Here is a 21,920-nt window from a genome sequence, read left to right as displayed (position 1 = left end):
GACTGTCTGTTATCCTGATTTGATCATTACATATTGTCTACAGCTGGGGTCCCAACCCCCCTGGCCATGGATCAGTACCAGTCTGTGGCCTTTTCTGTTTCTATTTTATTTTTTTGAGACAGAGTCTCGCTCTGTGCAATGGTGCGATCTCGACTCACTGCAACCTCCGCTTCCGAGATTCAAGCAATTCTCCTGCCTCAGCCTCCTGAGTAGCTGGAATTACAGGCATGTACCACCACACCTGGCTAATTTTTGTATTTTTAGTAGAGATGGGGTTTCACCATGTTGGCCAGGCTGGTCTCGAACTCCTTTATTCAGGTGATTTGCCCGCCTTGGCCTCCCAAAGTGTTGAAATTACAAGTGTGAGCCATCGCACTCGGCCCTTTTTTTTTTAGACGGAGTTTTGCTCTGGTTACCCAGGCTGGAATGCAATGGCGTGATCTTGGCTCACCACACCCTCCACCTCCTGGATTCAAGTGACTCCTGCCTCAGACTCCTGAGTAGCTGGAATTACAGGTATGAGCCACCACACCAGGCTAATTTTTGTATTTCTAGTAGAGACAGGGTGTCTCCATGTTGGTCAGATTGGTCTCGAACTCCCGACCTCAGGTGATCCACCCACCTCAGTCTCCCAAAGTGCTGGGATTACAGGTGTGAGCCACTCCCCCCGGCTCACCTGTTAGGAACTGGGCAGACAGCACAGCAGGTGAGCAGCAGGCAGGCGAGGGAGGCTTCATCTGTGTTCACAGCCACTTCTTATCATTGGCATCACCGCCTGAGCTCCACCTCCTGTCAGATCAGTGGCAGTGTTAGAGTCTCACAGGAGTGCAAACCCTACTGTAAACAGCACATGCAAGGGAGCTGGGCTGCATGCTCCCCATGAGACTCTAATGCCTGATGATCCATCACTGTCTCCCGTCGCCACCAGAAGGGACCATCTAGTTTCAGGAAAACAAGCTCAGGGTTCCCACTGATTCTACATTATGGTGAGTTGTGTAAGTATTATAATAGTAGAAGTAGGCTGGGTGCAGTAGCTCACGCCTGTCATCCCAGCACTTTGGGAGGCTGAGGCGGGTGGATCATGTGAGGTCAGGAGTTCAAGACCAGCCTGGCCATCATGGTGAAACCCCATATCTGCTAAAAGTGCAAAAACTAGCCAGGCATGGTGGCAGGCACCTGTAATCCCACCTACTTGGGAGGTTGAGGCAAGAGAATTGCTTGAACCCAGGAGCAGAGGTTTCAGTGAGCCAAGATCACAGCATTTTGGGAGGCTGAAGTGGGCAGATCACCTGAAGTCAGGAGTTCAAGACCAGCCTGGCCAAATGGTGAAACCCTGTGTCTAATAAAAATACAAAAATTAGCTGGGTGTGGTGGTAGGTGCCTATAATCCGAGCTACTTGGGAGGCTGAGGCAGAAGAATTGCTTGAACCCAGGAGGTGGAGGTTGCAGTGAGCTGAGGTCATGTCCCATGTCCTTGCACTCCAGCCTGGGTGATAGAGCAAGATTCTGTTTCAACAACAACAACAAAAAAGGCAAGCCAGTTACAATGGCTTATACCTGTAATCCCAGAACTTTGGGAGGCCAAGGTGAGAGGATCACTTGAGGCTAGGAGTTCCAGGTAAACCTGGGCAGCATAGCAAGACCCCACCTCTACAAAACGTTTTTTAAAAACTTAGCCAGGCACAGTGGCATATGCCTGTAGACTTAGCTACTCAGGAGACTGAGGCAAGAGGATTGCTGGAGCCCAGGAGGTTGAGGCTGCAGTGAGCCATGCTTGTGCCACTGCACTCCAGCCTGGGTGACAGAGACTCTGTCTCTCAAAAAAAGAATTCAGAGTAGAGAAAGGTATGAATGGTGAGTTCAAGCATGCCATGTCCCACATTCCTGCAGCAGTCTTGACACATGCCCCATGAAATCTTCATTCATTTCCCAGCACTGCCTTAACAAAGTACCCCAAACTGTGTGACTTCAACCATAGACTTATTCTCACAGTTCTGGAGGCCAGGAGTCTGAAATCAAGGGGTTTTTGTCTGTTTGTTTTCTGCGAAGGTTGTGAGGGAGGATCTGTCCCAGGTCTCGCTCCTGGATTCTCGTAGCTTCCAGAGTTCCTTGGCTTGTAGGTGGTCTTCTGTCTCTGTCTCGACATCGTCTTCCCTTTGTAGGTGTCTGTGTCCACACATCACCTTTTTATAAGGACATCAGGCACACGGGATTAGGGTTCACCCTCATCACCTCAGCTTAGCTTGATCACAAGTGAAGAGCCTATTTCCAAATAAAGTCACATCCACAGACCCTGCGGTGTAGGGCTTCAGCGTCTTTCGGGGAGACACAGGACAATGCGTAACACTATAGATTTGCAAACATTTTTATTTTGGGTTTCTGCATTCCATTTTTTCTTTTTCGCATCAGATGGGTGATGTGATGATGTCATAACAAGTTTTGAGGAAGGCTATATCACAAATAGCATGAAAACCCAGTCGTCATGCTTAGGTTTTGGTTTTTTAATTTTAATTTTAATTTTTCTTGAGGCAGGATCTTGCTCTGTCACTCAGACTGGAGGGCAGTGGTGCAAATGTGGCTCACTGCAGCCTCCACTTCCTGCGCTCCAATGATCTTCCCACCTCAGCCTCCCAAAGTGCTAGGATTAGAGGCGTGAGCCACCATGCCCAGCTAGTCCCTATTTTTTGTTTACCTTGCTCTTTTTACTCAAAAATATACCTTGGTGGCTCACGCCTCTAATCCTCAGCACTTTGGGAATCCGAGGCAGGTGGATCACTTGAAGTCAGAAGTTCAAGACCAGCCTGGCCAACATGGTGTAACACCTTCTCTACTAAAAATACAAAAATGAGCTGGACATGGTGGTGCGTGCCTGTAATCCCAGTGACTCAGAAAGCTGAGGCAGGAGAATCACTTGAACCCTGGAGGTGGAGGTTGCAGTGAGCCAAGTTCGTACTACTGCACTCCAGACTGGGTGGCAGAGCGAGACTCCGACTCAAAAAAAAAAAAAAAAAAAGAAATATACATATGTATACATACACACACTCACACACACATAACACACTCACACACACACACACACAGACACACACACACCCTGGCAATCTTTTTATATATCAGCATGCACTGGTACAATTTAAATTCTGTTGTAGATTTCATTTAGATTAATTCTATCTAAGTACTCTTCTATTAAGTTCTACAATTAAAAAAATAGGCAATGCATTTAAATGATTCAAAGTTCAAAAGCTATGGAAGGGTACAGAACTGAGTCTCCCGTATGGCTGCCAGTGGCATATGTGTTTATTGAAATCTAAATGAGGCCAGGTATGGTGGCTCAGGCCTATAATCCCAGCATTTTGGGAGGCCGAGTCAGGTGGCTCCCCTGAAATCAGGAGTTGGAGACCAGCCTGACCAACATGGTGAAATCCCATCTCTACTAAAAACACAAAAAGTAGCCAGATGTGGTGGTGAGCCCCTGTAATCCCATCTACTTGGGAAGCTGAGGCAGGAGAACAGCTTGAACCTGGGGGACAGGTTGCAGTGAGCCATGATCACGCAACTTCACTCCAGCCTGGGCAACAGAGCGAGACTCAATCTCAAAAAAAGAAAAAAAACCTAAATGAATTAACATTAAAGAAAATGAAAGATTTGGTTCTTTGGCTGCGCGGATCACATTTCAGGTGCTCCACAGCTGCAGGTGGCCCTGAAACATGGTCCTCATTGCAGAAAGCTCTATTGGTTGGTGCTGCTGCAGCCTTAAAGCCTCTCTCCCACCCCTCCTGAAAGCCAACTGCTGTTAGGGTTGTTTTGGTGATTCCTTTCCGAGATGATCTATGCACACAATCAGCACACGGAGTTAATGTGTCCACTTAAAAAAAAATCAGCATCTCCCGTGTAGCGTGAATGACCGTGTAATAGTCCATGGAATGGAATGTATTCAGCTAGTTTCATAATGAAGTGCTCTTGAGTTTTTACCATGTTTCTTCTCTTACAAACATTCTCCTGCGAACACCATTCTCTCTGCAGAGTAAATTCTTAATAGTGGAATTCCCTGGCCACAAGGTTTATGTTTTTTCTCATTTATTTTCTCTTTTCTTCCTTTTGTTTTCTTTTCTTTCCTTTCTCTCCCTCCCTCTATTCTGTCTCTTTTCCTCTTCCTACCTCTTTCCCTCCCTTTCCCCATGTCTTTTCCCCCCATGTCTTTTCCCCCCTCTTCCCCCCCTTTTCTCTCTCCCCCACTTTTCTCTTTTACAAGAGCTTCTATGCAGTGGCATGATCCTAGCTCACTGCAGCCTCGAACCCCTGGGCTCAAGCGATCCTCTTGCCTCAGCCTCCCAGGTAGCTGGGACTAAGGCCTGTGCTACCATGCTCTTCTATTTTTTTTCTTTTCTTTTTTGTGGCGATGGGTCTTACTATGTTGTCCAAGCTCATTTTCATCTTAGCAGGTGCTTTTCAATGGTTCTTACCCAAGGGTACCTGGATGGAACTTAGTGAGTCACTTGAAGCCCTTGTCATTGTGTTGAAGTTTTGCATCTGTCTCCTCCATCCTGGGGATAAGATTTAAAACTTCTATCCTCTTTTCAAGCAGATCGATGACTTTAAAAAGTATACAAATGTTGGGAGGCTGAGAAGGGAGGATCACTTGAAGTCAGGAATATGAGACCAGGCTGGCCAAGATGGTGAAACCCTGTCTCTACTAAAAATACAAAAATTAGCTGGGCGTGGTGGCACATGCCTGTAGTTCCAGCTTCTTGGGAGGCTGAGGCAGGAGAATTGCTTGAATCTGGGAGGTGGAGGTTGCAATGAATCGAGATTGCACCACTGCATTCCAACCAGGTACAAATAGCAGCTTTAGACTTGATCCCGCCAGGCATGACCCCTGGACACGTTCAGCAGTGGATCTCCCAATTCTGCCTCAGTTTTCAGTGTCTTCTCAGAGAGACCTAGAATGGAGCATCTGAAACCAGGGCTGGAGGTCTTGCTGCATAAATGCACTCTCCACTTCCAGCTCTGCCGTCAGCCTGGGTGGGGAGAAGACCCATGTCAGGGGAGAGCAGTCTTCCTCCTAAAGCCACACCTGCCTGATGGCTGAGACTTACGCCTCCTTTCTGGAACTCCCAGGGGCCCCCGAACTTCTCGTTTGCTAAATGTGCAAGCATGGATTGCCTGTACCTCCCCTCAGACCTTCCTGCTGCTCCCTATAGAGCTGTCTGCAGCCTGGAAATGCTTATTTGCCTTTGGAGAAATTCTAGTTCCATCCACCCCAGACTCATCACAATTCCAGTAACAGACAGCACTCTGGAACTTTCTGGAGCTTGTTCTAGCAGACATGAGGTCCCTTCTTCAAGTCCTCTCTGTAACCCCATATGAGATGAGGAAACTGAGGCAGATGAGCTCATGAATACTAAGTGCCAGAGCTTGAGTTCAATTTGTCTCAAAGTTTATGGGATTTAAGGTTGGTGTGGGAAGTGTTCTGTTTGACACCCCCTCCCCTGGTGTGTGGGGGTTGGGTCCTGGGTTGCCTGGAGAGCCCCAGCTTACACCTGCTGACCTGACACATTTACAACTAGTGTTCTCTTTAACTGCAAAATGTTGTGGTTTGGGTGAGAAATTCTGTGCTTATCCTGTTCACATGCACCCTGAGGAAGCTCTGACACCACCGTGCAGCCTCTGATGCAGACTGGAGAGAGCCGGTGCTAGGATGCGCCTGTCAGCAGGAAAAGCTGTGAGCATCTACATCCACAAGTACACATATCTGTACACATACATTCATATACACACATCCATGTATATACACGTCTTTACACACATCCATACACACACGTCCATATATACACATGTTCATACACATCTACATATAGATACATCCGTGTACACATACACATCTATAGCCACATATTCGTGCACACATACCTGTGTATATCTACACACGCACACTTCTGTATACACACACATCCATGTACCGATACATCTGTACACACATTCGTACACACACATCTGCACACACATCTGTGGGGATCAGGGAAAGACAGCATTAAGTAGTGATGGTCTGGTAATAGCAAGTGTTGTTTTGACATCTTTTGGGTGAACTGACCAGCTAGTGGCCATCAGAGGGGTGTGTGGGGTGGGTCTGCAGGTTGGCGGGGCCATCAAAGATGGTATTTGCAGTTGCTCACGGCTTTTCTAGAGGATATCCCGTGTGGGGCCTTGGAGTGTAGTGAGCCATCCCCGTGGCCCACTTGCCAGCATCTGCACCACTGACCACAAAGTTCTGGCTTCACTGGCCTTCTCAAGGACTTTGGATTGTACTGTAAGAAACGATAGTGTGCCATCATTCGACATGTCTGGTCACCACGTGGAGATCAGTTACCAGTGGTGGGACGGGAGCCGGGAGAGCCAGGAGGATGCTGCAGTGAGACAGGAACGATGACCAGGGCTGGAGTTGGTGTGGGAGCAGAGGTGGCAGAAGGGTGTTGATTCTAGTCACATTCCATAGCGATGGTCGACTGAGTTCCTGATGGATCCAACGAGGGGGTTGTCGAGGAGAGAAGAGGAGTCCTTTGTATTTATGTCTGAGTTCGTAACACAGGTTTCTAATTTTGAGAAATCTGGAGTTTAAAAAATTGGGGAAGGGGGTTGGGCACAGTGGCTCACGCCTGTAATCCCAGCACTTTGGGAGGCCAAGGTGGGCAGATCACTTGGGATCAGGAGTTTGAGAACAGCATGGCCAACATAGTGAAACCCCGTCTCTACTAAAAATACAAATATTAGTTGGGCATGGTGGTGATTGCCTGTAATCCCAGCTACTTGGGAGGCTGAGACAGGAGAATCATTTGAACCCAGGAGGCAGAGTTTGCAGTGAACCAGGATCCTGCCACTGTATTCCAGCCTGGGTGACAGAGTCAGACTCTGTCTCAAGAAAAAACAAACATTGGAGAAGGATTGGCATAGAAAGCCATTAGCTGGGCTCTCCTGCCCTTTCTCTGGTCCCAGCTTATGTGATCATGGCTGGGCTTGCTGGCCAAGCCTATCCTCCCAGGTGACACTGAGGCCTTTTCAGGGCTGGAGTGATCTGCAGCCACCCATGGGTGGCGAGGCTGAGTCGTTCCAGGAGCAGCTGGAGATGAAACTGGTGATGGAAGCAGCACTGTCCTCTTTACAGGGAACCTCACATGGCAGGTTGGCAGCAAGCTAGCCTTTTCTGCATCGTTGAGCCATCTGCTGAGTGACCAGGCTCACGTGACAGGTAGGAGATGAGACCCCTTGTGCCCCATCTCCTACCTGGCCAGGCTAGGGTGTGGGCCAAATGCCTCCTGATGGTCCTCATCACCCCAGCCTCTCAATATCAACATCCCATCTAAGGACAGACACAGGCTCAGTGTGAGCCCCCAGAACCTCCCCCAACCTCCAACTGCCCCCACAAACCTTAAAATAGCAGCTTTTGGGTTATTTTTATTCTGACCCATGATAAGAAACACAGGTAGCATTTTGATGTAAAATACACTGGGCATTTAAACAAACACACACAGGCTGAGCAGGTGCTGGCCCTGTGCCGGAGCTGGGGTGGTGGTACCTGGGTGTGCCGCTTATGTGTTCTGAAAGATTCCAAGGTTAAGGACAGGAGCTGGGGCTGGGGGCACTTGGGGCAGTGGCTGTTGACCACCTCATGTGGGTGTTTGGGAGTCATAACAGCTGGTCCAGTTCCGCCTGTGTGTTCTGGCTGACCTTCAGTATTGCAGAAGCAGAAGCTTCAGAAGGTGAAATTTACCCGACAACCCGTGATGCGTGGTTAATTCTTTTCTCATCTGTCCTATTTGATTTTTTTTTTTTTTTTTTTTTTTTTGAGACAGAGTCTTGCACTGTTGATGGGACTGGATGCTATGGCACAATGTTGGCTCACTGTAACCTCTGCCTCCTGGGTTCAAGCGATTCTCTTGCCCTAGCCTCCTGAGTAGCTGGGATTATAGGTGCTTGTCACCACACCCGGGTAATTTTTTTTATATTCTTTTTAGTAGAGACCCCCAAAGTGCTGGGATTACAAGCATGAGCCACTGCACCCAGCCTCATTCTACTTTATTCTTGGGCCAAGCACAGTGTCCCACGCCTATAAGCCCAGCACTTTGGGGGAAGCCAAGGCAGGAGGATTGCTGGAGCCCAGGAGTTCAAGACCAGCCTGGGCAACATAGTGAGACCCCTGTTTCTAAAAAAAAAAAATAGAAAAATTAACCAAGTGTGGTGGCACATGTCTGTAGTACCAGCTACTCAGGAGGCTTACGTGGGAGGGTCGACAGAGCCTGGGAGGTCAAGGTGGCAATGAGCCGTGATCAGGCCTGTCTGTGGCCTGTTGTGTAGGGCACAGGTGTTGGCTCTTCAAGGAACCCCCAACCCCAAGGCCCTTGGGGGATTCCCTCTTTGCCTGGGGCTGAGGGCTTTGGTACTCAGAGACTGACCCTTTCATCTGCCTGCTCTCTGTCCCTGCAGCACTGCTGGAGAGGAAGGAGGAGGATGGACGGTGGGTGGCCGCCTTGGGTGCCGAGCTCTTCATGCCAGGGCTGGCAGGGCTGCGTGCCCTTGGCCTGCTGCAGCAGTGAGGCTGGCTCTGGACCAACTCCCTAAGGATGCAGTACAGCCTCCTGGGTAAGGCACCGCGTGCCTGGCTGCAGGGCAGATGGAGGTAGCAGGGCCTGCCCTGTTTCCTGTGGCTGTGGCTCTACAAGCTAAGATATGCTGTCACCATGGGGTTTTCCATTAGTCATTCTGTGGACTCTGAGTAGGGCTTAGTACCTGCTCATTAAAAAAAAAGTGTCTGTTGAGGGGACATTCACCCATCTCTTAAGACCTCCCCACCAACAGGTTCTAATGGAGTGACAGGTGGAGCAGAGCACGGGGCTGAAGGGGGGGCATGGCTGAGGCCAGGCTGGGCTGGGCCCTCCTCCTCTTGGAGCCGTGGTGAAGGGCTGCCTGGCAGAGGAGGGCAGCGGTCTCTGGATCGATCCTCACAGCTCAGGCAAAGCAGCCAGCGCATGAGTGCAGCACCAGCGAGAGGCTGCAGACAGAGAGTGGCTCAGACGGTGCCTACAGGCTGGAGCTGGGCCATGAACTCCACTGCACAGAGATCCCAGCCTTCAGCCACAAGGTGAGTGCCCAGGCCAGGTGGGATGTCCAGATAGAGCACCAGAGTCAGGCAGGTGGTGATCTGAGTACCCCGGGCCCAATCTTGAGGAGATGAACTTGCTCCCAATAGCATAGCCATACAGGATGGATCCAGGGCTGGCACTTCAGCCTCAGTCTTATGTCTCTTCATGCAGGGGTGCTTGAGCCCAGGAGGCAGAGGTTGCAGTGAGCCAAGATGGTGCCACTGTACTCCAACCTAGGCAACAGAGTGAGATCTTGTCTCCAAAATAAATAATAAATTAAAAAAAAAACAAAAACAAAAAACAAGGCCGGGCACAGTGGCTGATGCTTGTAATCCTAGCACTTTGGGAGGCTGAGGCAGGTGGATCACGAGGTCAGGAGTTTGAGACCAGCCTGGCCAACATGGTGAAATCCCATCTCTACTAAAAATACAAAAATTACCCAGGCGTAGTGGCAGGTGCCTGTAATCCCTGCTACTCCGGAGGCTGAGGCAGGAGAATTGCTTGAACTGGGAAGACAGAGTTTGCAGTGAGCGGAGATTGTGCCACTGCACTCCAGCCTGGGAGACAGTGTGAGACTCCATCTCAAAACAACAACAACAACAACAAATAGTGATTTCTACAGAACTGTCTGGAGTGGGTGGCTGTGAGGGGGCCCAGAGACTAGATAGGCAGGGCCTCCATGGACAGTTCACCACTCTTGTGTGTCCCAGGTCCAGCTCTGACACGAGGAGGGCTCGAGCCACCTGCGCTCACTGCTGGAGGTGAGTTACGGGAAGCACTGGGATAAGAGCAGCAACAAGAGGCATCTCCGTGTCAGCCAGACCTTCAAGAATGACTCGGGGCCCACCCTGAGCAATCACTTCGTGGAGGTGAGCCCGGCCACCGCAGCAGAGCCGTGCCCCATGAGTCCAGTGTGGCTGGTGGGAGCTGGGAACCCCACATGGCCCTTTGGCCCTGGCTGCAAGGATGCAGGCAGCTGAAACTCAGCCTTGGTGACTTTCCTTTTTGCATCTCCAGCCCCACGTCCCCAGGGGTGAGAAATGTTTGTCACAGTGCCAAGGACTGGAAGGAGGGCTTGGGAAAAACAGATTTCCAACCGTAAAAATGCATTTTGGAAACAGCGGCTCGCTTTTAGTTTTTCCCGGAGGGTGGGTTCTTTTGCTGTGTTAGGAATGATGGTGAGCTTAGCAGCCGAGCAGGTGACGGTTCTTGTACAGCACACATTTAACCTTGTACATTTATTTAAAAATTGGTTTAGATTTTTTTGCCTTTTCACATCCAGTCCTGCAAATGATCTTGTTTTTTTTTTTTTTTTTTTTTTTTTCGGATGGAGTCTTGCTCTGTCAACCAGTCTGGAGTGCAGTGGCGTGATCTTGGCTCACTGCAACCTCCGCTTCCCAGGTTCAAGCAATTCTCCTGCCTCAGCCTTCTGAGTAGCTGAGATTACAGGTGACTACCACCACACCTGGCTGATTTTTCTATTTTTAGTAGGATAGAGTTTCACCACGTTGGCCAGGCTGGTCTCAAACTCCTGACCTTGTGATCCACCCGCCTCAGCCTCCCAAACCGCTGGGATCACAGGCGTGAGCCACTGCGCCCGGCCTCACTGAAGGTTTTACTGAGGTGGTCGTGCAGTGGCATGGGAGGGAATTACATCTCGAAGCAGAGTTTGAGAAACGTTTTCCGTCAAGGGCCAGATAGTAAACGTCTTAGGCTCTGTGGCCCCGAAGTCTCTGCCGCGGCTACTCCATTCTGCTGCTGTGGTGTTGTGAAAGCAGCCGCGGGAATAGGACATGAGCGTGTTACAGGAAAGGGATCTCGATCCAGACCCAAGAGAGGGTTCTTGGATCTTGTGCAAGAAAGAATTCAGGGCTGCTGGTGCCTATTTTTATGGTTATTTATTGATGACATGCTAAACGGGGTGGATTATTCATGCCACCATTTTTAGACCATGTAGGGTAACTTCTTGACGTTGCCACCATATTTGTGAACTGTCATAGCGCTGGTGGGAGTGTAGCAGTGAGGACGACCAGAGGTCACTCTCGTCGCCAACTTGGTGGGTTTTGGCCAGCTTCTTTACTGCAATCTGTTTTATCAGCAAGGTCTTTATGACCTGTATCTCTCTCTTTCATTCTTTCTTCTTTTTGCAATGGAGTCTTGCTCTGTTGCCTAGACTGGAGTGTAGTGGTGCAATCTCAGCTCACCACAACCTCTACCTCCCAAGTTCAAGTGATTCTCCTGCCTCAGCCTCCCCAGTAGCTGGGATAATAGGCAGGTACCTATCACTCGCAGCTAATTCTTGTGTTTTTTAGAAACAGATGGAGTTTCACCATGTTGGCCATGCTGGTCTCGAACTCCTGACCTCAAGTGATCTGCCCCCCTCAGCCTCCCAAAGTACTGGGATTAGAGGAGTGAGCCACTGCACCTGGACATGACCTATATCTTGTGTGACCTCCTATCTCATCCTGTGACTTAGAATTCCTAACCGTCTGGGAATGCAGCCCAGTAGGTCTCAGCCACATTTTACCCAGCCTCTATTCAAGATGGAACTGCTCTGGTTCAAATGCCTCTGACAAACAGGCAGGGCTGTGTTCCAATAAAACTTTATTTACAGCAACAGGTGTGGGCTGTGGTTTGCCAACCTGTTTCACGTCAGCCAGGACATCTTCGTCTTCCCAAAGTCATTCTCCAGCCGTCCTCCCCAGGCCCCCTCCCCACTGCCTGCCCCACCTCCTGATTGGTTTCTCTGTGTTTCCTCTGTGGGTTCCTTGGTGCACATATAGTTAGTTGGAGTAACTGCGTTGGTCATCAAACCTGCTCCTTCAAGAGGATCTGAGTTCCTCCCACCACAGGGACACAGATGGCACTGATAACCCCAGGGTGTGTGGGAGCCAGTGCCAGCTTGCCCCGGGCTGGCTCTCTCTGCACAGGGCAGTCCAGCGTCTCCTTGGTATCATTCCAGGTCTTCATGGACACTCACAACGACAGCTCAGGCTCTGAGCATTCTGGACACATCCTGATGAGACCCACATCTCTCAACTACTCCATGAGCTGCTGTTACCATGATGGGCACCTGGAGCTCTCTGGCCAGAGCTGGCACAACAGTGAGGCTTTATTGTGGGCGGGGTTCCCAGGCGAGGCCTCCCTGAGTGCAGAACTGCAGATACATGGTAAGGCACCCAGCGCACAGCCCCGGGACTGGGGAGCTGGCTTCCTCCATGCCTGGGCCAGCCCAGCAGCCTCAGGCCTGGACCCAGGTGGCACCCTATCAAGCCCAGTGTGGCCCTGGGCTCTGGGATGACCAGGACAGCCTTGCCCATTGATGGCCTCACTCCCAAGGCAGGAGGATTTGTTCCCTAGGACTTCCGCAACCAACCACACACCAGATGGCTTAACATACAGAAATCTTAGCCAGATGTGGTGGCATGTTAAGTGTGGTCCCAGCTACTCAGGAGGCTGAGGCAGGAAAATCGCTTGAGCCAGAAGGTCGAGGATGCAGTGAGCTATGATGGCAACACTGCGCTGCAGCATGGATGACAGAATGAGACTTTATCTCAAAATAAAAACAAAACAATCCACAGTGGATTGAGGACCCGTCCGGCTTGAATATGACATTATTTTCACTTAATTCCATCTGTAAAGACTCTATTTTTGTTTATTTATTTATTTATTTTGAGATGGAGTCTCACTCTGTCTCCCAGACTGGAGTGCAGTAGTGTGATCTTGGCTCACTGCAACCTCCACCTCCCATGTTCAAGCGATTCTCCTGCTTCAGCCTCCTGAGTGGCTGGGATTACGGGTGCACCACCACATCCAGCTAATTTTTGTATTTTTAGTAGAGACAGGGTTTCACCATGTTGGTCAGGCTGGTCTCAAACTCCTGACCTCGTGATCTGCCTGCGTGGGCCTCCCATAGTGCTGGGTTTATAAGTGTGAGCCACTGCGCCCAGCCAAGACCCTATTTTTAAATAAGGTTGTATTCATAGGACAGAGGGCGAGGGGGCTGGGACTTCAATATCTCTTTTTGGGGGACACGGTTCAACCCATTTTGGGGGGAAGATAAAAGCAATAAGAGGAGCCAGCATTGGCTGGGCACTTAACTGCATACACGAGGCAAGCTGTGTACACACGAGAGCTCAGTACAGTACAGCTGTCCTCATCACACAGGGGAAAGCCACAGCTCTTAGAGGGGCCTGCGAGCTGTCAGAACCTGCACCCTTCCCCCATCTGACCTTGTCTCCCAGCCCCCAATCCCACCTGTTCCACTCCTTGCTATTCTTTAATACACCGGGCTTGGTGCTGCCCCAGGACTTTGGCACGGGCTGATCCTGCCACCTGGAATGCCTCTCTCCCACACACTTGCCTGGCTCCCTGACTTCTCTTAGGTATTTTTCCAATGTCGTCTCAGGGAGGCCTCTTTTCCACCTCCCCATCTCCTCCCATCCCCCACATCCCCTTCCACCCTCTCCCCAGTTCTGTCATTTGAACACACCGTGTAGCATACAATTGCCTTTGTTCCTCATTCTCTCTACACTAGAATCACCAGAATGTGTGCTCCATGAGGGCAGGGATGAATTTTGTCTGCTTTGCCACAGGGCACATAGAAGGTGTTGAACGTGTGTGAATGAGCCTATGAGGTAGGGTTAGGAATGTCATTCTCATTCTGCAGATGAAGAATGGAGACTCAGAGAGGTTGAGTCACCTGGCCCGGGCCACACAGCTAGTAATGACGGAGCAAGGATTGAACCTGAAGCCACCCTCTGAGCCCCATATAGATTATAGAGACCTGGCTCTTCACCATTCAGGACCCCTGGGTCTCCCAAGTCCCCTAGGGCATCTTCTGTTGGCTTCAAATTTTTTTTTATTTTGAGGGCCAGGTGTGATGGCTCATGCCTGTAATGCTAGCACTTTGGGAGGCCAAAGTGGGTAGATCATTTGAGGTCAGGAGTTTGACACTAGCCTGACCAGCATAGTGAAACCCTGTCTCTAAAACAACAATTAGCTGGGCATGGTGGTTCCTGCCTATAGTCCCAGCTACTCAGGAGGCTGAGGCACAAGAATCACTTGAACGTGGGAAGTGGAGGTTGCAGTGAGCTGAGATTGCGCCACTGCACTCCAGCCTGGGCGACAGAGTGAGACTGCATCTCAAAAAAATAAACAACAAACAAGAAAAAACTACTTATTTTTGGCCCTCAGCTTCCTGAGGGGTGAATGGAGGACTGGATCACATAAGGAAATTGTCCCCAGTCTGAGCTGACCTCAGAATTTGTTGGGGACAGGGTGGCCAAGTGATGGGAGGTCATTCTGGATGAACACCTCCACGCCGCTCTAGTTCCCAAGCCAGGATGCCTGGTGTGGCCACCCCCAGCTAGGAGTGACCTCTCCCTCCTCCCGTTGCTGTACGCAGTCTGCTGCTCCCCTTCTCGGGGACACTTTGCCTGTTAACATTCTTGGTGTCTCTGACAGCCAGACCCCCCCAGGTGTGGGAACTGTCCCCTCCCTCCTCTGGCCCTGCACGTAGTAGGTACACATGGTTGAATGTTGAATAAGGAAGGAAGGAAGCATTTCCCAGGCCTCCTGCATGCCCCACATGTGGTCCCCTCCCATGTGTTACCCCATTTACTCTGGACGCTGTCCCTTGAGGCGGGTGGGCTGTGCCCACCTTATAGATAAGGAAGTCAAGGCTCAGAGCTGTAGGGCTCATCCACCCTTCTGGCCAGATGGGAGGTGCTGGATAGGGCTGAGTGTCACTTGGGCCTGAGCCATGAGCTACACCCATGAGAACCTGGCCTCTGACATAGATTAGGCACCATCTGTTTGCTCTGGGGCTCCTGGACCCGATGGTTCTGTGTGTAGCAGAGGGAATTTAAGTCAAAGAAGAAACTCCTAACTGTGAACCAGACTCTCCTGTTCTGTGGGGGGTGATGGGAGGGATGGGACCCTCCAGCCAGGGCCAGGTGGCTGCAGGTGGGTATCAGTGGCCATTTGTCAAGAGCAGACCTCATGCTGATTCCTCTGCAGGCTGCTCAGAGAATCCCCAGGAATCCCTGCAGAGCCCTTCATCCCACAGTCATTCAGAAGGCACTCACTGAACCCCTGCTGTGTGTGAGGAGCTGACCTAAAAGAAATGGGGGTGGGGGGGCTGGGGGTGGGGGGGTGGCTGTCTTTCTTGTGGGGTGGCAGTAGGGGAGCAGGAACCTAGTAAGTAAGTGAGTGAGGTCATTACAGGTTGTGCCAGAAACCCCACTCTAGGGAGATAGGATGGAGGGTGCCTGGCAGCAAAGGATTGGGAGGGACTTCAGATATGCAGTCAGGGGAGGCTTCTTGGAGGAGGTGTCATTTCAGCAATTCAACTTCAATGAAAGGAGGAGCCACCCAGACCTAGATCCTCAGGGACAAATGATAACAGATGATGTCAAGGAGGCTCAAATGGGGTTGACCCCACCCAGCACCTCATGGGAGCCTTTCCCTTTCCTGCTGGTGTTGTGTTTGAGGGCCACAGGGCATGGCCCCTCCCAAAGTCTGGTGTGTTACTGGGCTGGGAAGGGTGGTGAACCTGCTTCAGTAGCCCGTGGCATTTTCTTCTTCTAGAGACCCAGACCCAGGCCAGCATGGCCTTCTGTGGCAGGGAAGGTGGGGTCAGCGTGGACCTGGCAGCCCTGGTGGCTTGGCCACTGCATGGCCCACTGCAGCTGGTGGCCAGTGCCAGCCACACAGTGCCTGCTCTCCGAGGCTGGGCCTGCCCTTCTCCAGCCAGTTAAGGAGTGGATGGGGCAGGACCTCCCTCCAAATTCTGTCCCCTCTGTCCAATTCCTGGGGCGTAGAGGACCCGCTGTGTGCAGGGTGGATGGGGAGGGCCAGGCCTTGGGTTTCCCCAGCACTTCACAGTTTACAAAGGCTTCATTTGTAATTGCTATAACCAGGTCTGCTGAGCAGTCTCTGTGTTCCCAATCACAGGGCTGGTGTGGACGGGTACCCTGGATTAGCGTCTGGCTTCTGGCCTGTGTCTTTCTGCCCTGCAGTCTTGAGTCAGAATCAAACCTCCTGCTTATCCAGTGCCTGCCCCATGCCCAGCCCCCTTTGAAGGATTCATGGGCATTTGATAGTTTCATCCTCCCAATGCCCCAGAGAGAGGCAGGATGGCCCCTTCCTTACCAAGGCTTTCTCCAGTGTTCAGACCCCACCTCTGCTGCTTGCTGGCTGTGTGACCTTGGGCAAATTCCTTCGCCTCTCTGTGTCCTCATCTCCTCATCTGCAGAATGGGGATGATGATATTACCTGTAACGTGGAGGTTGTGAGGACTGAGTGAGTTAATCTCATGAATGCCTGAGTCGATGCTTAAGAAACACTTGCTGTGATGAAGAAGAAAAAGATGATGCTGATGCTGTGACAGTGACCATTATCATCATCATCACCATCATCTCTGGGTCACATTCGAGAGTGTGGGTGACTCGCCCAAAGTCACCTAGCAAGCAAGCAGCAAAATAGGGCCTCAGACTTGGCACCCAGGTCCTTCCACACGGGGCCCTCCTGCCTTGGCAGAGGAACCTACATGGGGCCATGCCCTGGCCACTGTCACTTGGCATGAACTCGCCCTGCCTGGCTGGCCCTCCTTCTCCAACAGCCACGGAGCGTGTTCCAGAGCCAATGCTGCTTTCACAGCCTCCTGTTTTAGATTACCCAGCAACCCCTGCCCCAGTCCACTCTGTGGTTGGAGGAGGGGACGGCTCCTGGGGTCTCAGGGGGCCAGGATGTCACCCCCTCCTGCAAAGGCTCTCAGCTCTGTACCCTAAAGCTGAGTGGACTGGATACCCTGTGCCCCTGACTTCATCTAAACTCTTTCCTGCACTTGAGGCCAGGTGACGGGGAGCCCCGCAGGGAGCACGTTCTCTGCTGATGTCTGGGCTGCAGCTGTCCTTTGGGGTCCCTCGGTGGGCACTGCCAATCTGAGCTGCAACAGGGGCCGACCCTGGCCCTGCATCTTCAGCACCCATGAGAGTGTTGGATGAGCCAGGCCTGCAGGGCTTGGGAACAGGGACGTGCTGGGCTGTAGAGCTTGGCCGGGGTCCCCACGTGGCCTCCTCAGGCTGTCTACACCCGCACACCTCGCAGTCTGCTCCCTCCTCAGCTCATGTTCCAAGGACGCTGGGCGGCAGAAGAGATGAGCTCCTCACTGCAGCTGACCTGTGATTCTCGGGCCAGCTTGGTCCTTAACGCCCGTGGCCAGAACCAGGCAGTCAGGTGAGACCTCCCACCCACTAGGAGGAGAGGAGTTGGGGGGAGGAACCATTGACTGGGCACCTACTATGCACCAACGCTGGACACAGCACCTCTCAGTCCACTGCTCAGCTCGCATCAACAGATGCAGGCAGGAAGGCTCAGAGAGGGCAAGTGACTTTTCCAAGGTCACACAGCTATAAAAATCCCTCAACCTCTCCAGGCAGGGCACTGATGAGTTTTTGGTCTCAGAAACTAAGTGTATCCCAGGCCCCAAACACTTGTTAGTGATTCTTGCTGCCCTTGGGGCTGGGGGCCTGGTGAAGTGCTTGGTGTTCGCACGCGTACGCTACGTCAGGGGCCACCAGCCAGTCTCCAGCGTTCAGATCTCAGCAGTGGGGGAAGGGTGAGTAAGCCACTTGTTGAAGGGATAGACCAGTGGTTCTCACTTACAGGCAAGTTCCCCCCGCCCCCAGGGACTTTCGGCAGTGTCTGGGGAGTTTCTGGTTACTACACTGGGGAGGAGGACGCTATGAGGGTCAGTGTACAGAGGCCACGGATGCTGCTAAGCATCTTACGGTGTGCAGGGCACACCCATGACTGTGAGTCCATGAGCCAAGACGTCAGCTGTGCCAAGGCTGAGACCCTGGGGTGGAGAGGAACCCGACAGGAGGGTGCAGTGCCCTGGGGTTACACAGACCTGGCACAGTGGCTCACACCTGTAATCCCAGTGCTTTGAGAGGTTGAGGTGGGAGGATTGCTTAAGCCCAGGAGCTCCAGCAACATATGAGACCAGCCTGGGCAACATAGTGAGACCCCCCACCTCTACAAAACGTCTTAAAAATTAGCCAGGTGTGGTGATGCATGTTGTAGTCCCAGCTGCTCTGGAGGCTGAGGCGGGAGGATCACTTGAGCCTGGGAGGTGGAGGCTGCAGTGAGCAGAGATCATACCACTGCACTCCAGCCTGGGTAACAGAGAAAGACCCTGTCTCTAGGAAAAAGAAAAAGAAAAGGAAACATGGAGACGATTCCCACCCTGGCCTGAAGGAGTGAGGGGAGGGGAGCTATGTGAGGAGGAGCCCTGGGAGGCGGCCAGGGGGTCACAATCCTGCTGTCCAGACCCTGCTGGGGCTCCCATGGGACCAACCCAAGAAAGCTTGTGGATGGGCTCATGGCAGACTTGCAGCCCAGAGCCATGCTTAACCCTTGATATGAATGGGGAAACTGAGGCTCAGAGAGGGGCAACCAAGAAGCTTGCCCATGGTGCCAGAGCTAGGCAGAGGCCAAGCTGGGATTCAAACCCAGGTCACCTGAATCCAGGGTCCAGCCCTAACCAGGACACCTATGGTCCTGAGGCCTCAGGGTGTGTGAATAACCCTTCATGGGGCCACTGATGTGATCATGGCTCTCTGACCCTCTCTTAGGGAAGTCGACTTGGTCCCAACCTGGCCCTGGGGGCACTGGACAAGGCGGTGTCTTGCCAGATTCAAGCCCTCTCTTTCCTTCCTTCTAGCAAAGAGCGGCTGTTCTCAGGCCAGCATCACCTCCCCTCCCTCCTAGGCCACTGCCCCAGCTCGAGCCTGCAATCCCAGTACTTTGTGGGTGGAGCACCTGAGGTCAGGAGTTCAAGACCAGCCTGGCTAACATGGCGAAAACCCGTCTCTACTACAAATAGAAAAATTTTCTGGGCATGGTGGCACACGTCTGTAATCTTAGCTACTCAGGAGGATCACTTGAACCTGGGAGGCGGAGGTTGCATGAGCCCAGATCGTGCCACTGCACTCCAGCTCCAGCCTGGGCGACAGAGCAAGACTCTATCTCAAAAAAAAAAAAAAAAAAAAAGTACCAGCTCTTGAACCTCTTCTCAGAGACTCCGTTTTTGTAGGTTTTAAGTGGGAGCCCAGAATCTATATTTTTAGTAAGTTTCCCCCAGTGATTCTGCTATTCAGCCATCCTGGAAGTTAGCACATCATTTCATACAATTTTCACAGCAACCCATAATAAAATAGGGGTCCTTATCGTGTTTTGGATTAGAAGGCTGAGACTCGGGTGGTTAAGGAACTAGCTGGAGATCACTCACCTCTCCGTGGTGGATCCACACTTGGAGTTCTGTGTGTTTGATGCCGACACAAGCCCAAGCATTGTCCTTTCTGCTAGACTGCCCCCTGCGGTCTGCAACAGTACTGCAACTAGAATTTTTGCCTGCTGGCACCAGGCTGGTAGATACTTTCAAGTCAGTGTTATAGCAGGGAGGGCCTGAGAAGATAGTTGTCATGGCCACATTTGATGGCCTAAACTGAGGCTCCAAACCCTTGCTTCATCGGAGTTCCTCCAGCCTAGGAAGCTGTGGGTCTCCTGGGCCTGGGGCTTTGGAAGGCAGACCTCATGGCTTAGAGCCAGCATCTGCTTAAATGTTCCATCAGAGCCCTGATGAGGAGATCTATCATTCTTTTTTTTTTTTTTTCCCTGACCCAGCTACACTACTCCAAGGGTGAGTTTCAGAGCACGTTTGCCTTGGGTGTGGAGGAGCGTCATTTTCACATCAGCACCTGGCTGGTAGCTGCTAAGGCCAGTCTCGCCAACTTCATGAAGCTGGAACAGACTTTCCTACAGGTGTGTGGAGGACAGCCCAGGCCCAGGGCATACTGGGGTGGGGATGGGGAGCTCCTGGGACAGCCCTTTGAGAAAAGAGAAATTGTCCTGATGTTCTGGTTCCTGGGAGGGAAGGGCAGGCAAGGCTGTGAAATGTACAAAATTTGCTGGAGTCGATTATCAGCTCATGCCTATATCCATCCCTTCTTCCTTTTGCATTATTTATTGAGCATCTGCTAGGTGCCAGGCACTATTTTAGAAGCTGGGGTGTGACCTAAAATGGAACTGATCAATCCTTTCATTAAATGTGCACTCTAGTAGGGGAGATTAACTACCCAAAATCACACAAATATGCCAGATAGTAGTATGATGTGGAGAAGACGCACTGAAGGGACTGAGAGTGGACAGGGAGCGTATTTAGATTAGGTGGCCAGGGAAGGCTTCACTGAGGAGGTGGCTCTTGAGTTAGCCATGGATGATAAGCACCAGCCATTTGAAAATCTAAGAGAAGGCCAGGAGTGGTGGCTCACATCTGTAATCCCAGCACTTTGGGAGGCCAAGGTGGGTGGATCACAAGGTCAGGAGATCAAGACCAGCCTAGCCAACATAGTGAAAACCCATCTCTACTAAAATAGAAAAATTAGCCAGGCATGGTGGCACATGCCTGTAGTCCCAGCTACTCAGTAGGCTGAGGGAGGAGAATCGCTTGAGCCTGGGAGGTGGAGGTCACAGTGAGCAGAGATCACACCACTGCACTCCAGCCTGGGTAACAAAGCAAGACTCCATCTCAAAGAAAAAAGCAAACTTCCAACCCCACCCTAGCAGTCCCCTTGCAGTGTCCTCAAGTGACCCTCGGACTATGGTACCTACCAGCAGGACAGCGACTCACTCCGAGCCTTTGCACAGACTATTCCATCTGCCTGGAATGCTCTTCCCTGCCTCCTCCCCAAGCTTGCTTCTCTGCATTCCTTTCTCCCTTGAATGCCTCTGTGACCATCCTTGTCCCATCATTTTCTGTCCTGTGACTATCTCTTTGTCAGCCTGGAAGCCCCTTAAGGCCCGGGACCAGGTCTTGGCTATCTTTGTACCCAGGCGCTCAGCACTGACTTGGGAGCATAATACATGCTTAGTACATGATTGAGAAATCTCAATACCACTGTGTGGCTCCTACAAGCTCCCCTCCATGATCTAGCCCTGGGCTGAATGCACCATTCGTATTATCTTGCGGAGGTTGATACTTTCTTGCCTCCATTGTCTAGGAAAGTGAGGCTCAGAGAGGTTGAGAAACTTGTCCAGAGCCACACGGTTTGGAGTTGAGAGGTGGCTGTTCTGCGCTGCCTCCAGTTGGCCATAGTCCCCTCACCCACTCCCCTCCTTTGTGTTATCCACTCATCCTTAGGAAGATTTGGCTTTTTGATTCCCTGACATATGTCGCCATGCAGGAAACTATAAATGATCCACAAATACTCCCTTTTCCTCCTCTGCAAACTTCTCTCCTTTCCCATCCCAGGCAGAAGCGTGTGTCAGGTTCCCCTGTGACACCATCATTCTCTTCCAGCTCAGCACTCTTCCCAGGGAGCTGGTCCTGCAGACCACATATGAGCGAGCTCATGGGACCCATGTCCTGTGCCAGGTGGTGCTGTGGGATGGCCAGGTGTTGGCCATCACTGGGAGCCTCTCTGGGCCTCTCCCCAAGCTCTTCAGGAACCTCAGCCTGCAGGGTGAGTGTGTAAGGGGATGCAGGCAGCAGTGACCCAGTCACTCAAAAAATCATCTCTAGCTGGGCACAGTGGCTCACACCTATAATCCAAGCACTTTGGGAGGCCAAGGTAGGTGGATCATCTGAGGTCAGGAGTTCGAGACCAGCCTGACCAACATGGTGAAATCCCATCTCTACTAAAAATACAAAAATTAGCCAGGTGTGGTGGTGGGTGCCTGTAATCCCAGCTACTTGAGAGGCTGAGGCAGGAGAATCGC

The 21,920-nt window shown here is 51.5% G+C and overlaps 2 pseudogenes; one reads left to right on the top strand and one right to left on the bottom strand.

The window, feature by feature from the left end:
- Nucleotides 1-2,403: 2,403 nt before the first annotated feature.
- LOC135275052 (small nucleolar RNA U13) lies at nt 2,404-2,499 on the bottom strand (annotated as a pseudogene).
- A 3,838-nt stretch (nt 2,500-6,337) lies between these two features.
- LOC135274844 (uncharacterized) overlaps nt 6,338-21,920 on the top strand; it is a 33,729-nt pseudogene continuing 18,146 nt past the window's right edge.

This window comes from Aotus nancymaae, unplaced genomic scaffold (genome assembly GCF_030222135.1).
Source record: "Aotus nancymaae isolate 86718 unplaced genomic scaffold, 86718_ANA_hifiasm-v0.15.2.pri h1tg000014l, whole genome shotgun sequence".
NCBI lineage: Eukaryota > Metazoa > Chordata > Mammalia > Primates > Aotidae > Aotus > Aotus nancymaae.
This window is presented reverse-complemented; position numbering and strand designations above follow the sequence as displayed.